The sequence below is a fragment of the Mustelus asterias genome, chromosome 4 (assembly GCF_964213995.1).
Source record: "Mustelus asterias chromosome 4, sMusAst1.hap1.1, whole genome shotgun sequence".
Taxonomy (NCBI): Eukaryota; Metazoa; Chordata; class Chondrichthyes; order Carcharhiniformes; family Triakidae; genus Mustelus; species Mustelus asterias.
This window is the reverse complement of record NC_135804.1, coordinates 60,946,200-60,961,597: the sequence shown is the minus strand read 5'-3', so window position 1 is coordinate 60,961,597 and position 15,398 is coordinate 60,946,200. Positions and strand designations below refer to the sequence as shown.

Below are 15,398 nucleotides of genomic sequence, written 5' to 3'. Positions count from 1 at the left end.
AGGGTGAGAGGGGATCTCAATATATTACTTTATCTCATAAATTTCTTTAAGAGATCAAGGGATATGGGGGAAAGGCGGGATCAGGGTATTGAATTTGATGTTCAGCCATGATCATAATGAATGACAGAGCAGGGCCGAATGGTCTACTCCTGCTTCTACTTTCTTTGCATGTTCCTATGCATGCGTTCTAAACAGTGGCGCCCAGTACCAGATGCAATACTCTAGCTGAGGCAGAACTAATTTCTTATTCAAGTTCAACAGAACATTCTTGCTCTTATATCCTGTGTCCCTATTAAGCCTGGGGTACTGTAAGCTTTATTATCTGCTCTCTCAACCAGTCCTGCCACGTTTAATGACTTATGCACATTTATACCCAGATCCCTCTGCTCCTTAAGAGTTGATTGAACCCTTTATCTTATATTGTCTCTCCATGTTCTCCCTAGCAAAATAAATCACTTCACATTTCTCCAGTGTCTGTGGATGTGTATGGTTTTATGGGTATGTATTCATGTGTGTACCTGTGTGATTGTGTGGGTATTCATTTATGTGTCTGTGTATATGCCTGTGTATTCATCTGTGTGTCTGTGTATATGTTTCATGGGTGTCTGTGTATATGTCTGTCTGGGTATTCATGTGTGGGTGTATGTGGCTGCAGTTGGATTTGTGTCGGTTTTCTCTCTCTCTCCCCCTCCAGACACAGCGGAGAGTTCATGTGTGTTGCTGACAGTAAGTTTTTTGGGGGGGGTGTTATGGTCAGTGTGAGTGTGTGCTGCATCTCCAAAGCCAGCGGCTGACACTCACTCCGTTTCCTGCGGGAGGAGCTGGCCTGTGTCAGTTTCTAACCCGGAAGCCGAGTGCCAGTCCCGAGAGGATTCATTCCCTGCAGCATCTGGGCTCCAAACTATTGACAAACTTTCCCGTCCTTGCGTGCACTGCCGGCTGCCTTTCCTGCTCTAGCCTGTGCTGACACTCCGACCCTGGTAAGAAGCGGCACTCTGGGGTCTCCGGAAGGAAAAGTGAAGTGGGTCTTGAATCGGACCAGGGGGAGGTGGAGGAGGGACAGACACGGCCTGGGAGTCGGGTGGAAAGACAAACTTGTACCTGGGTGCAGCGCACTCAATCTGTTCCTCTGCTGCTGTTTGAAAGTAACTTTCTAGAAGTGAGAGAGACTGCGAGTGAGAGACTAGGTCAGGAGGGCACCGAAAGGGATTTACAGATTGGAAATTGGCATCAGGTCAATTCACAGGTGGGCACTGGCCAAAAGTTTTGAAAGAGTCATTACTTTGGGAACGTTTCTTGTGAGCTGTGAAACTTTTAACAACTTTTGAAAAAGTTTTTTAAAACTCTGCCCCTCTTGAGTATTCAAATCAAATCAAATCAAAATCATTTCTCTATTACTGCCCAGTTTCCCCTAGTGACCATAAGTCTCATAACTGTGTTCTGGAGAACTAGGTTGGGAGTCTGGGATCACATGGAATATTGGGGCTAGGGTGTGGAATCTGGGAAGGGCTGGTTCGTGTTTGAAGGTTTTTATTTCGATATAGTGGTCCCTTGTGCTGACAAGTCAGTGATAATGTTTCAGGTGTTACTCATTAATCTTCCACTTTTTACTGAGTGCGTACTCTGGTTTCAAGGTGCTTGTTTATACAGGATGGGTGTGAACTAGTCTGTGTGCCTCCCCTCCCCTCCCCTCCCTGACAGGCAGCTGTTGTTGATAGCCTTTACAGTCCTTCTCCAGTGCAACACCCCAGCTAGCTCCCTGCCTCTTCCTTACTCCGATACCATCTCTTCCCCCTTATACCCCATCCCATTCCCATCCACTATCTTTCCCTTCTACTACACCTCCCCCTTTACCTTAGTGCTTGTGGCACAATCCTAACACTCTCTGCCCCTTCACCCCTGTCCCCCACCCTCTCCTGCCCCCGTCCCACCACACCTCTCCCCTGCACCCTCTTCCCTGCACTGCCCCTGTCCCCTCCCCCTGCCTATGCCCTGCCCCATCCTTGTCCCATTTGCCCTCCAGTTTGGTGTTAGTTTCTTCATGAATCTGAAGTTCTGAATTGACAGCCTGAGCACAATCTGTACTGATGCAATGCCAGATGTCCTGACTCATTGTGGGACAGTCGGCAATGTCATCTGCAATGTTCTGGCTTCACCAACGCCAGTTTCACATAAGAACACAAGCAATGAACTATGTCCGGCCCGAAATTAAGAACACTGCTAATATACCCCAGAGTCCAACCTGTGGTGTGGGATACCATTGATATCTGTTTGTGGTTTGTGATATCACTGATAATTCTTTGGATCTGTTCATGTTGTGGGATACCACTGATATCTCCCTGTGTTTGTCCATGGTATGGAATATCCTGATATCTCCCTGTGTTTGTCCATGGTATGGAATATCCTGATATCTCCCTGTGTTTGTCCATGGTATGGAATATCCTGATATCTCCCTGTGTTTGTCCATTGTGTGGGATATCATTGATATCTTCCTGTATTTGCCCATGGTGTGGCTTATCATAGAAACCTACAGTGCAGAAAGAGGCCATTTGGCCCTTCGAGTCTGCACCGACCACAATCCCACCCAGGCCCTACCCCATATCCCTACATATTTACCCACTAATCCCTCTAACCTACGCATCTCAGGACACTAAGGGGCAATTTTAGCATGGCCAATCAAACTAACCCGCACATCTTTGGACTGTGATATCTCTCTGTGTTTGTCCATGGTAAAGGTAATCACTGATATCTTCCTGTGTTTGATCTCTGATGTGGGTGCAATAGGGAGGTGTCCACATCTATTGAAACATGTTCATCCATCACTATGCATTTCTTCCAACGCACAGCAGTGGAAAGCAGGCAGGCAATGTCCTATCTCAACCAAGTCAGCCGTTACCCTGGTAAGGTACAGGAACAGGCTCCGACCACTATTAGCAAGACGCTGGGGAAAATATGAAATGAAGAGGGACTGTCAAAATGTGTATAAAAAGATATAAAAAACATTGTTAAAGAATTGGAATGTCAAAAGATGCATTGAGAAACCAAAGTGTCAGGCAGAAGCAACTGAATATGATGGACGCAAGAGCGGAGATTAGCAAAATTAGGAAGTAGTGACTAATAAAGCGATGCTCGTTTCCTGAGTATTGAGAGGAAGGCTACTGTAAGAATGATTCCTCACTTGAGCATTGTCGGAAACCTCTCAAGCAGGTTCCAGTGACTTCGAGGGAATTTGAAGATGTTGACTTGACATTCAAAATTAAATACTCGGTAGGAACATTTAATCCTCTTTCACATTGGGTCTCTGGTGAATCATAGTCGTTACGGTGTGGGAACAGATCATTCAGGAAATCAAATCTATTCTCTTGTTCCTCTTCACTGGAACCACAATCCTGCTAACTTCCTAGATTCTTTTAGCTATTATCTGTTTCCTGCTTTAAAATAATTTGGTTATTCTGCTCCAACAGTAGAGGATGGCATGTCGTGCACCATCCTTTGTACAGTGACTCAATGATAATGACTCTGGTGACAGCTACACTTAACAGAGTGCCATTCTCTCTCCATGTCAATGTAGCAAGAAAGACAAGCAACCAAACACTTGGGTCAACGCAAGAGGCTTTCAGGAGAGTTTTAATCAAGATGGATGCACAGATGTTTAGGGAGGAAATTTCAGGACTTGAGGCCTGGACAGCTGTATGCACGGCTTCCAATGTGGACGGCGCAGGTTGTCAGGGAATGCAGAGGCCAGACATGGAGGAATGCAGAGTTCGTGAGGTTATAGCTAGCTCTTCGTAGACCAAGGACTGGGCCAGGAACTGTCTTAGTGCGAGTGGTTCAATAGGAGATCAGACATGGTGTTATGATAAAAGTGAAATACTGTGGATGCTGGAATCTGAAATTAAAACTGAAAGTGCTGGATAAACTCAGCAGGTCTGGCAGCATCTGTTGAGACAGAAAGTAGAGTTAACATTCTGTATGACTTCTACAGAAGAGTCCAGCAGGAAACGTTAACACTATTCTCCCTCTCCACAGATGCTGCAAGATCTGCTGAGCTTTTGCAGCATTTTCTGTTCATGTTTCTGCTCAGACCTATGACTGAAATGGTCCCTGGTGCTGAACACTTTTTATTTATTTGTTCATGGGATGTGGCCTTTGCTGGCTGGACCAGTGTTTATTTCCTGTCGCTAATTGCCCTTGAGAAGGTTGTGGCCTTCTTGAACCGCTGCAGATCCTGTGGTGTAGGTGCACCCTCAATGCTGTTAGGGAGGGAGTTGCAGGACTTTGACCCAGATTGCAATAATTCTCGAGCTATTGTATGCCGCCCACAGGTGATCCATTATTTGGCTAGGAGAGGCACTGACCAGTGATGAACACGTCGTCCCCTGAAAGGAATTTCCATACCATATTCCATATATAGCATTCACGGTCACATTTCCCAGACACACCATTGATAGAAGAAGAAAATCAGCCATTATCTTACTGAGTGGCAGAGCAGCATCGAATGGCCCAGTCCAGTTCCTATCTTTTCTGCTCAATCATAGAATCCCTAAAGTGCAGAATGAAGCCATTCAGCCCATTGTGTCTGCACCAAGGCATTCTCCCCTGACCTCTCCCTCCCCCCCCTGTAATCCCGCACATTCACCATACTAATCCATCTAACCTGCACATCTTGGGACACTAAGGGACATTTTAGCATGGCCAATCCACCTAATCTGCAGACCCTTGGACTGTGGGAGGAAACCAGAGCACCTGGAGGAAACCCACGCCAGACATGGGGAGAATGTACAAACTCCACACAGTCACAGCAAGGCCGGAATTGAACCCAGCTCCCTGGCACTGTGAGGCAGCAGTGCTAACCACTGTGCCACCATGCTGCCCAAGTCCCACTCCAAACACTGAAGCACCTGATTTAAAGCTGCTACTTGAGGAAGGGAGTGCTGCACTGTCAGAGGTGCAGTGTTTTGTTGAAGGGCCTGTCTGTCCTCTGAGGTAGATGCGGAAGATCCCGTGGCATTATTTTGAAGAAGAGTAGGAGAGTTATCCCTGGTGTCCTGGCCAATGTTTTTCCCTCAACTGACCCTAGTGTAAAAGAGATACTCTGTTCATAATTTCGTTGCTGGTTGTGGGAGCTTTCTGTGCTGTCGCTGGTACCTGTATTACAGCTGTAACTACACTTCAGATGTACCTATGCCTGTAGTGACCTGATGAGATGACAAAAAGATCCTAAACAATCGTAAGCTGTTCCTTTTTAAGCAAGCAGTTCCCATGGCTTCACACAGGATGAGAAATAGGCAGCAAGGAGAATGAGGTGTTGACCAGGTGTTGCCCTCGGGCTAAGAAAAGATCTTTATCGTTGCTCAGGTTCTGTAAGACATGAACCCAGTGTTAAACACACAGACACCAATCAGTGCCTTCAAAGCACAGCCAGCACTTTGAACCAGAGCTTCCCGTCCCAAGATTACAGGCAGCTCAGCTTACAGTGTTAGAGTGATGGGTGAGAAAGTCCTTGGGTGAAGTTACTGTTTCACCTGAGCCTCTGAAAACTTACCCACAAATGAGGAGCGCCCATGATGATGAATTTATTTCTGAGGTCCCTCGCATTATAGATGTCTGTCTTTAGCCAATTCGATTCACTCCAAGTGATTATCAAAAAACGGCTGAAGGCACTGGATATTTCAAAGGCCCTAACAACATATCGACAATAGTATTGAAGAAATGTGCTCCAGAACTTGCCACGCCCCTAGCCAAGCTCTTCCAGTACAGCTGCAACACTGGCATCTACCCAGCAACGTGGAAAATTGCCAGGGTATGTCCTGTATACAAAAGGCAGAACTTACATTTATATACTTTCTCAACTCCATGAAGTCTTTACAACCAATGGAGTACTTCCGAAGTGTAGTCACAGCTGCATTGTAGGGGTAAGGGGGCAGCATAGCAAATCCAACCTGGCCATTTACTGCCCTGTCTACTCTCGATCATCAGTAAAGTGATGGAAAGTCTCATCAACAGCGCTATCAAGCAGCACTTATTCAGTAATAACCTGCTCACTGATGCTCAGTTTGGGTTTCGCCAGGGTCACTCAGCTCCTGACCTCAATACGGGCTTGGTTCAAACATGGACAATAGAGCTGAACTCCAGAGATGAGAGTGACTGTCCTTGACATCAAAGAACCCTAGCAAAACTGGAGTCAATGGGAATCGGGGAAATCTCGCTGCTGGTTGGAGTCATATCTGGCACAAAGGAAGGTGGTAATGGTGATGGAGGTCAACCATCTTAGCTCCAGAACATCACTGCAGGAGTTCCTCAGGGGAGTGTCCTAGACCCAACTATCTTCAGCTGCTTCATCAATGACCTTCCTTCCATCATAAAAGTCAGAAGTGAGGGTGTTCACTGATACTTGCACAATATTCATCGCCATTCACAACTCAGATACTGAAGCAGCCCATGTCCACATGCAGCAAGACATGGACAACATTCAAGCTTGGACTGATAAGTGGCAAGTAACATTTGTGTCACACAACTGCCAGGCAATGACCATCTCCAACAAGAGAGAATCTAACCATCTCCCCTTGACATTCAATGGCATTACCATCACTGAGCTCCTCCACCATCAGCATCCTGGGGTTGCCATTGACCAGAAACTGAACTGGACTAGCCATATAAATACTGTGGGTGCAAGAGCAGGTCAGAGGCTGAGAATTCTGTGGTAACTCACCTCCTGACTCCCCAAAACCTGTCCATCATCTATAAGGCACAAGTCAGGAGTGTCATGGAATATTCTCCACGTGCCTGGATAATTGCTGCTCCAACAACACCCAAGAATCTCAAACATCCAAATAAAGCAGTCTGCTTGACTGGCACCCCATCCACCACCTTAAACATTCACTCCCTCCACCACTGATGCACAGTGGCAGTAGTGTGTACCATCTACAAGATGCACTGCAGCAACTCACTAAAGCTCTGTTGACAGCATCTTCCAAGCCCGTAATCTCTACCACTTAGAAGGACAAGGGCAACAGGTACCTGGGAACACCACCACCTGCAAGTTTCCCTCCAAAGCAAGACTTGGAAATATATCGCTATTTCTTCACTGTTGCTGGATCAAAATCCTGGAATCCCCTCTCTAACAGCATTGGAACTAGTGATCGAAGCAGGGACAATGTTAACGTTTTATAACAAGATGGAGAGCTGAGTAGAAATGGTTATGAAGGGATATGGGAACAGTACGGACTTATAAAATAGAGACTATTTCTCACGTAGAGGTTGAACACCAACACAGACTGTTGTGTTGACGGGTCTGTTTATGTGACTGTGCAGGAAATGTTGAAGTTGGGGGTGGACCTTCTCCTTCAACAGTTCAGTCCTTGATGTGGAAGTTCTCCAAAGACATTAGGCTGGTACTATGAAGGAAAGGCTGTATGTGTTCAACTCAGGTGACGTGTAAGAGAAACCTGGAGCTAATGGTGTTACCATGATGTTCCTTACCCACACAGTGGTAGATGTTCCAGTATGCTTTTAAATGGTTGGTTCTTGATCATGGTTCTTCAGGGGAGTTTTATCTTCTGAAAGTGAGGCAAATCTCAACAAAAGGTCACTGGAATGAACAGATGTTTCTTTTGAAGGGTGCAACTTTTAAAAAAATCACTCATGGTTTGTGGGCATCGCAGGCAAGACCAGCCTTTATTGTCCATCATTGAGAAGTGGTGCTGTCTCGAACCTTGTGGTGTAGGTACAGCCAAAGTGATGGGAGGGGGAGATGGAGGATTTTGACCCAGCAACAGTAAAGGAACATGAAATATTTCTAAGCCAGGATGGTGAGTGTTTTGGAGGGGAACTTGCAGGTGCTGCCCTTGTCCTTTTCGATGGTAGAGGGTTTGAGAGTTGCTGCCAAATGGAACAAAGTAGATGGAGAGTTCAGGTGGACTCCACCTGGGATTTTTTGAAAGTGTGTCACTGACCTGGGCACAGGCCTACTATTATCAAACTCAAAGGCCAGGAGGGTAGTGGACGGTGTGTCAGAATAGTACCTGCATGTTTTTCTGCTGTTGAAAGGTCATCGTACATTTTAGTAACTAATGGCTTCCATGAAGGAGAGAAGAATATCTGAGACTAGGATCTGAAACTACCATGGGCAGTAAATTGTCTGTTTATATGCCCTGTCCATCATATTTAAGTGAATTTACTTTTTCTTATTCATTGTGATAAAAATGTATTATTCATAATGCTACCCAAATTTATAATATTCCACAGTGCAAGTGTACTGAATGCCAGCAGATTCACCATTGGCATTGCTCACTGCATTGTTGGAGGGAAGTCAAATGTAAACACGATGAAACCAGAGCAACAGAGAGCTGGGGGTCTGTGCACAACGATATTTGCTGGTGGTAAGATCAATTGGAAAGGTCCAGAATCATTAGGAATCCATGATTTTATGAACAGAGTCAGAAAAGAGAAGCAAGAAAATTATACCAAATAGTTAATAAATCGCTCATTAGGCTGCTACTGGAGTGTTGTGGCCAATTCTGGGCACCAGACTTTAAGAAGGATATCAAGGACGGCACATTGGCACAATGGTTAGCACTGCTGCCTCCAGTGCCAGATTCCAACTTTGGGTGACTGTCTGTGTGGAGTTTGCACATTCTCCCCGTGTCTGCGTGGGTTTCCTCCGGGTGCTCCAATTTCCTCCCACAGTCCAAAGATGTGCAGGTTAGGTTAGGTGGATTGGAAATGTTAAATGCACTGGGTTACGGGGATGCTCTTACGCAGAGTCGGTGCAGATTGATGGGCTGAATGGTCTCCTTCTGAGCTGTCGGGATTGTATGCTTCTGAAGCCAAGGCCTTGGAGAGGGTACAAAGCAGATTTACTAGAATGAGACCAGGGATGAGAGACTTCGGTTAATGGTGAAGAAACTGGAGATCTGGGGTTCTCAGAGCAGAGGAGGTTAAGGGGTGACTTGGTAGTTGGCGTTCAAATATTAACCAGTTTTGGCTAGAGTAAGGTGAAAACTGTCAGCATCCAGAGACCAGAGATTTAAGAATCTGAGAGAAGATGAGACTTATCTTCACAGCCAGTTTATGATCTGGTGGAATCAAACTCAATGTGAACTGTCAAAAGGAGTGGTCATACAGGGGAGGTGGTGCAGTGGCATTGTCATGGGACCAGTAATGCAGAAAGCCAGCGTAACGCTCTGGGGACCCAGGTTCAAATTCCACCGCAGATAAAATTTGAATTCAGTAAAAATCTGGAATTTAAAGTTATCATGAAACCGTTGCCGATTGTCTGGTTCACTAATGTCCTTTAGGGAAGGAAATCTGTCTTCCTTACCTGGTCTGGCCTACATGCGACTTCTGACACACAGCAATGTGGTTGACTCTTAAAATGCCCTCTGAAATGGCCTGATAGGGATGAGCAATAAACGCTGGTTTAACCAGCAACACCCAAATCCAATGAATGGAAAAAATATAGTTTCAAAGGGAATATTTGCAGCGTAATGGGGCAAGGGAGAAGAGTGCAAGCAAACATCCAGAACATGCATGATGAGCCAAATGGCCTCTCTCTCTATTTTGTGATTCTATTGACCTGAAATGCAGAAATGTAATGTTTAATTCCAGCCTCTCGCTCTCCTTCCTCTTGGTACCAGCTTGGCCCTCATACCTTATGCATTTAGAGGCAGTGGATTCAGGCTCCACTCTGATAGTTTTCTTTTATTTCATGAGATCTAGGCATCCCTATTTGCCCTTGAGAAGGTGGTGGTGAGCTGCCTTCTTCACCCAGTACAGCCCATGTGGTGTCAGAAGCCAGAGTCCTGTTAGGAAGGGAGTTCCAGGATTTTGACCCAGCGACGGTGAAGGAACGGCACTATAAAGTTTAAAGTTTATTCATTAGTGTCACAAGTAGGCTTACATTAACACTGCAATGAAGTTACTGTGAAAAACCCCTAGTCGCCACACTCCGGCGCCTGTTCGGTTACACCGAGGGAGAATTTAGCATGGCCAATGCACCTAACCAGCATGTCTTTTGGACTGTGGGAGGAAACCGGAGGACCTGGAGGAAACCCACACAGACACGAGGAGAAGGTGCAAACTCCACACAGACAGTGACTCAAGCCGGGAATCTAACCCGGCTCCCTAGCACTGTGAGGCAGCAGTGATAACCACTGTGCCATTGTGCCATATTTCCAAGTCAGGATGTGACTTGGAGGGGAATTTCCAGGTATTCCCAGATATCTGTTGCTCTTGTCCTTCTAGGTGGTAGAGGTCAGGGGTTTGGAAGGTGCTCTCTAAGGGGCCTTGGTGAGTTGCTGAGGTACATGTTGTTGATAGTACACAGTTCAGTAGCAGAGGTGCTGTCTTTTGCTGGAGGCATTACAGCAATTCTGTCTGTCCCAATAGGCACAGCTATGGTCTAAAGATGCAGTGGTATTATCGGAAGGATAACAGGACAATATTCTAAAATTCCAACTCATTTCCTCCCTCTATCTGTCAACATGACCTAGAAAAAATCAACTGGCCATCCAATGTGTAGGATTTTATTATGTTGGGTATGTTTTGTGCATTTGTCTCCAAAACACTTATTAAGTTTCTCTCTGATAAAGGGAAATGGGCACAAATCCCAATTCTACATTTGACACGACAAGGAGCCCTCATATCTTCTACAAATCCACCACCAAAGATATTTGGAGCAATCATGAACTCGTTTGCAGTGTTTATCAGGCAGTTATAGGCACTAGCAGGCAAAGAATTACATCCTAAATCCTTCCTGTGTTGAAATGAGGACCATTGACTCTTGCTCCTGCTTTGACTCATTGTTTTTCTTTGAAATTCTCACGACTGGAACTCCCGGTCTCCCTTGGGCTTTGCTTACTCTATGAAACCCAAACTGGCATCACCCAGTCTGTAATTCCTCATTTACTTGGCTTTCTCTTTTAGCTCCCAGTTTATTTGTGGCGATGTGTCACGACAGACCTGACTCTCCACCTCCTTCCCTCATGGAAGGAAAAAAAAAGATGACGAGCATTTATATAGCGCCTTTTGTGACTTTATGGCCAATGAAGTATTTTTACATTGTCGTCACTGTAGGAAACACGCAGCAAGATCCCACAAACAGCAATGTGATAATGGACAGTTTGTTTTTAGACGTGGGTTGAGGGATAAATATTGGCCAGGAGGGTGCGGGAGTCTCCTCAGACAGTGTAGCACTCCTTTAGCACGCCACTGGAGCGTCAGCCTAGATTTTGTGCTGAAGTTTCTGGAGTGGGACTTGAACCCACACTTTTTAGAATCAGAAAGTGCTACACGCTGAACCATAACTGACAAAATAGACCTTCCCTCTGTCCCAATCCCAATTATTACTTCCATCATTTTTGATAACAAGTAGTCTGAACAGGATAGAATCAGGTGGAAAATCCTGATCTATTTTGAGATTCTTTTCATCTATGTTCCAAAGGGCGGGTTCTGCCTCCTGCTATAAAATGGCTCTGTATGTGACAGAAGAACCAATAAGCAGTTCTGCTTTCTCTCCCATTTTGACCATTGTTCGCATAGAATTGCTGCTTCCTCCAGACACTGAATGTCTCCCTTCCACATCTGCATTCCTTAGCTCCACTCCCTCCCTCAGCCCCTCCCCTCCCACTTCCACAATCCCCAAGGCGCTTATATTCCCTTGAACTTCTCATCTCTGCCAGTGGGTGAACTGTTCTCATGCGAGTTGATGCAATGTCACCACAAGGTGCAGCCTTCAAGAAGCCAGCACTCTCCCCTCCTCTCAGCCGCCTCTTCCCCTCCCCCAAATAGTTCAGCAGTGATGTTCCATGGATAGCTGAACCATACAACTCAAAAGAAGCACTTTGTCTGCTGTGAGAGCAATGGAACTATCATCTGCAATGGCTTCTCTTCCCACTCCTGAACCATTACCTCTGATGACTCCAATTAAATATCCTTTGCCTCTTCAGCTTCTCATCTACAGCTGCCCCTTGGTGTCATCATCCAACAACACAAATCCAATTTCCACCTGTATATAAGACATAGGAGCAGAAGAAGGCCATTAGGCCCATCAAGTCTGCTGTGCCATTCAATGAGATCACACATGATCTGATATAAAAATCCTCAACTCCACTTTCCAGCCTTATCCCCATAACCCTTGATTCCCTTACTGATTAAAAATCTGTCTATCTCAGACTTGAACATACGTAGCGACCCAGCCTCTACAGCCCTCTGCACTGATGAAGCTCTCCCACACTGCCACCACTCTCCATCTCAACATTGTCTCTATTTTTAAATTCTCAACCTTGTTTTCAAAACCCTCCATAGCCTTGCCCCTCCCTATCTCAGTAATCTCCTCCTGCCCTCCGAGCTAGCTGGTCTCCTCCTGCAGCAACTTGCGCATCCCTGATAATTATGTTCCACCGCTGGTGACCGTGCCTTGGGACCCACGTTCGATTACCATCTTGGGTCACTCTCTCCGTGTCTGCATGGGTTTCCTCCAGGTGCTCCGGAATCCTCCCACAGTCCGAACGATGTGCGGGTTAGGTGCATTGGCCGTGCTTAATTCTCCCTCAGTCATCATCATAGAATCATCATAGAAACCCTACAGTGCAGAAGGAGGCCATTCGGCCCATCGAGTCTGCACCGACCACAATCCCACCCCACATATTTACCCACTAATCCCTCTAACCTACGCATCCCAGGACTCTAAGGGGCAATTTTTAACCTGGCCAATCAACCTAACCCGCACATCTTTGGACTGTGGGAGGAAACCGGAGCACCCGGAGGAAACCCACGCAGACACGAGGAGAATGTGCAAACTCCACACAGACAGTGTACCTGAACAGGTGCCCAAGTGTGGTGACTAGGGGATCTTCACAGTAACTTCATTGCAGTGTTAATGTAAGCCTAGTTGTGACACTAATAAATAAACTTTAAATGTCTACCTTTCCCACTGTGAAGGGAATCTGTCCAATTTCACCTATTCCATCTCAGTCACTCACAGTTGAGACCAGTGGCAATATTTCACATGCAAAATCACAGTTTATCTCTGGGCAGTTGTGTGTTCTCTGTCCTCCAATGGGAGTGTCCCACAACAGGGTGGAGTTACCTTGGCCTTTTACATATTACTGCATCCTTTCCTCTTTGGTTCCTTTTACTCTCCAAGAAGGGTCAACCTCTTCCCTCCCCCTTGAACACGTGTCATTATCCACCTCCGATTATTCTCTGCTGTTCTTCCCCATGCATCACCCCCTCACTCCCTTCTGTTTACCCTCCCTGCTAGCCACAGGTCTTGGTGTCACCTTGTCTTTCCCTCTGCGCTTGTTTAGCCTTGATTGTGTCCGGCTCTGTAGACCTTGGCCCTTCACCTAGATTTTCTTAACAAGAGGGAGAGGATTAAAAAAAAGATTGCATTCAGAAGTTCTCTGCTCCACTCAATGATCCTCATTTAAATTCAGGCCCAGCAGGAGTGGTTTAAATGGGTCGAGGTACAAATTGGACATTTTGTTTGTGTCGGAGCAGAAATTGATTTTGATGACTCACTTATTTGGATGTGGTAAAAGGAGTTGCGTGTACACAAGCCGAAAGGTTGGGGGGTCGCCATTCTTCCATTCCCAAGGCAGGCACATAGTAAAACAACATGGCTCCCCACGTCCCCGAGGTATGGCCAAGTCGCGGTGTTGGCTGTGGAACTGTCACTATGGCGACTGTTACAACAGCAACTTATCTTTCCATCACCGTGAATGTCACGAAACGTCTCAAGACTCTTCACAGAAGTATTACAAAACAAAATCTGTCACTGAGCCACATATGCCGATATTAAAGCAGTTTGCCAAATGCTTCCTGGAAGAGGCAGTTTTTAAGGAGTGTTTTAAAGGAGGAGAGAGAGAGGTGGAGAATGTTGCAAAACTGACAGTACAGCAAGGCAGGGAAGGGCCTGAAAAGGTGCCAACCACCATTTTCCAGTGTCCCAGCTGTGGCAGGAAGGTGATCTACTGGCAGGAGACAGGCCTGGCCTAGATTGCACAGTGCCATGGGATCACCCCCAGCGACATCTTTTGTATTCCAGAGCTTTGGAACCAGATAGCTGAATTAATAACTGGTAGTAGAGCATTTCAAATGGGACATGCTGAAGAGATCAGAATTCGGTGAGTACAGTTATCTCTGAGGGTTGTGGGGTTGGAGAGATTACAGCGATAAGGAGAGTGAGACCTTGGAGGGATTTTTTTTATTGTTTCATGGGATGTGGGCATCGCTGGCAAGGCCTATCCCTAATTGCCCTTGAGAAGGTGGTGATGAGCTGCCGTCTTGAACCGCTGCAGTACCTGTGGTGTAGGTACACCCATGGTGCTGTGAGAGAGGGAATCTCAGGATTTTGACCCAAGGACAATGAAGGAATGGCGATATTTTTCAAGTCAGGATGGTGAATGCCTTGGAGGGAAACTTGCAGGTGGTAGTGTTCCCAGGAATCTGCTGCCTTTGTCCTTCTTGATGGTAGTGGCCGTGAGTTTGGAAGGTGTTGTCTAAGGAAACAAGGATGCGAGTATTAAATTGAGATGTTGTTGACTGGGAGCCAGTGTAGTTCAATGAGTATTAGGCTAATGGGTGGACTTGGTACAGACAAGGACATGGGCAGCAGAGTTTAGGAGGCCCTCGTACCAATGTTATCTGTTGGCAGCATCATGTTTTATGAGTTACATTGAATTTTACCACACAGAACAGGCCATTAGACTTAACTTGTATGTGCCAATATTAAGGCTTCACATAAGCCTCCTCCCACTTCTCCTATTCTCACCCTATCAACATGTCCTGTTTCTTTCTCATGCGTTTATCAAGCTTGTGTTTAAATGGGTTTGTGTTAATCATCTTAATGGCTCCTTGTGGTAGCGAGTTCCACTAGAAATTTCTCCTGAATTCCTTATTGGATTTATTAATGCCTGTTATATTTATGACCCCGAGTATTGGATCCTTCCACAAGTGAAAACGTCATCTCTATGTCCCAGAATCATAGAATTGTTACAGCACGGAAGAAGGCCGTTTGGCCCATCGTGTCTGCACCAGCTGTCCCATGTGTTGGGATTTGTCATTATAGATCATGACGTAGAACCATTCCCCTACCTTTCCCCGTACACCCGCACATTGTTTCTATTCAAATAATCATCTAATGCCCTCTTGAATGCCTCAATTGAACCTGCCTCCACCACACTTCCAGCCAGCGTATGCCAAACCCTAGACACTCGCTTTGTGAAAAAAGTTTTTTCACATCACATTTACTTCTTCTTCAACTCACTTTAAATCTCTCATTCCTCATCTCTCATTTAAATGTCTCATTCTTGATCCTTTTACGATGTGAATCAGTTTCTCCCTATACACTGTCAAGCCCCCTCATGATTTTGAACATCTCTATCAAGTCTCCT

The 15,398-nt window shown here is 45.8% G+C and overlaps 1 protein-coding gene across 3 annotated transcripts in view; it reads left to right on the top strand.

The window, feature by feature from the left end:
- The first annotated feature begins 850 nt into the window (after positions 1-850).
- elmo3 (engulfment and cell motility 3) overlaps positions 851-15,398 on the top strand; it is a 119,189-nt gene continuing 104,641 nt past the window's right edge. The window contains exon 1 of one of the 3 annotated variants that reach the window (XM_078211135.1): positions 851-980. The gene's annotated coding sequence lies outside the window, so the exon portion shown is untranslated. Of the gene's footprint in view, positions 981-1,149; positions 1,247-15,398 lie in introns of those variants that run through there. The other 2 variants (XM_078211136.1, XM_078211137.1) reach the window with 2 other exon arrangements.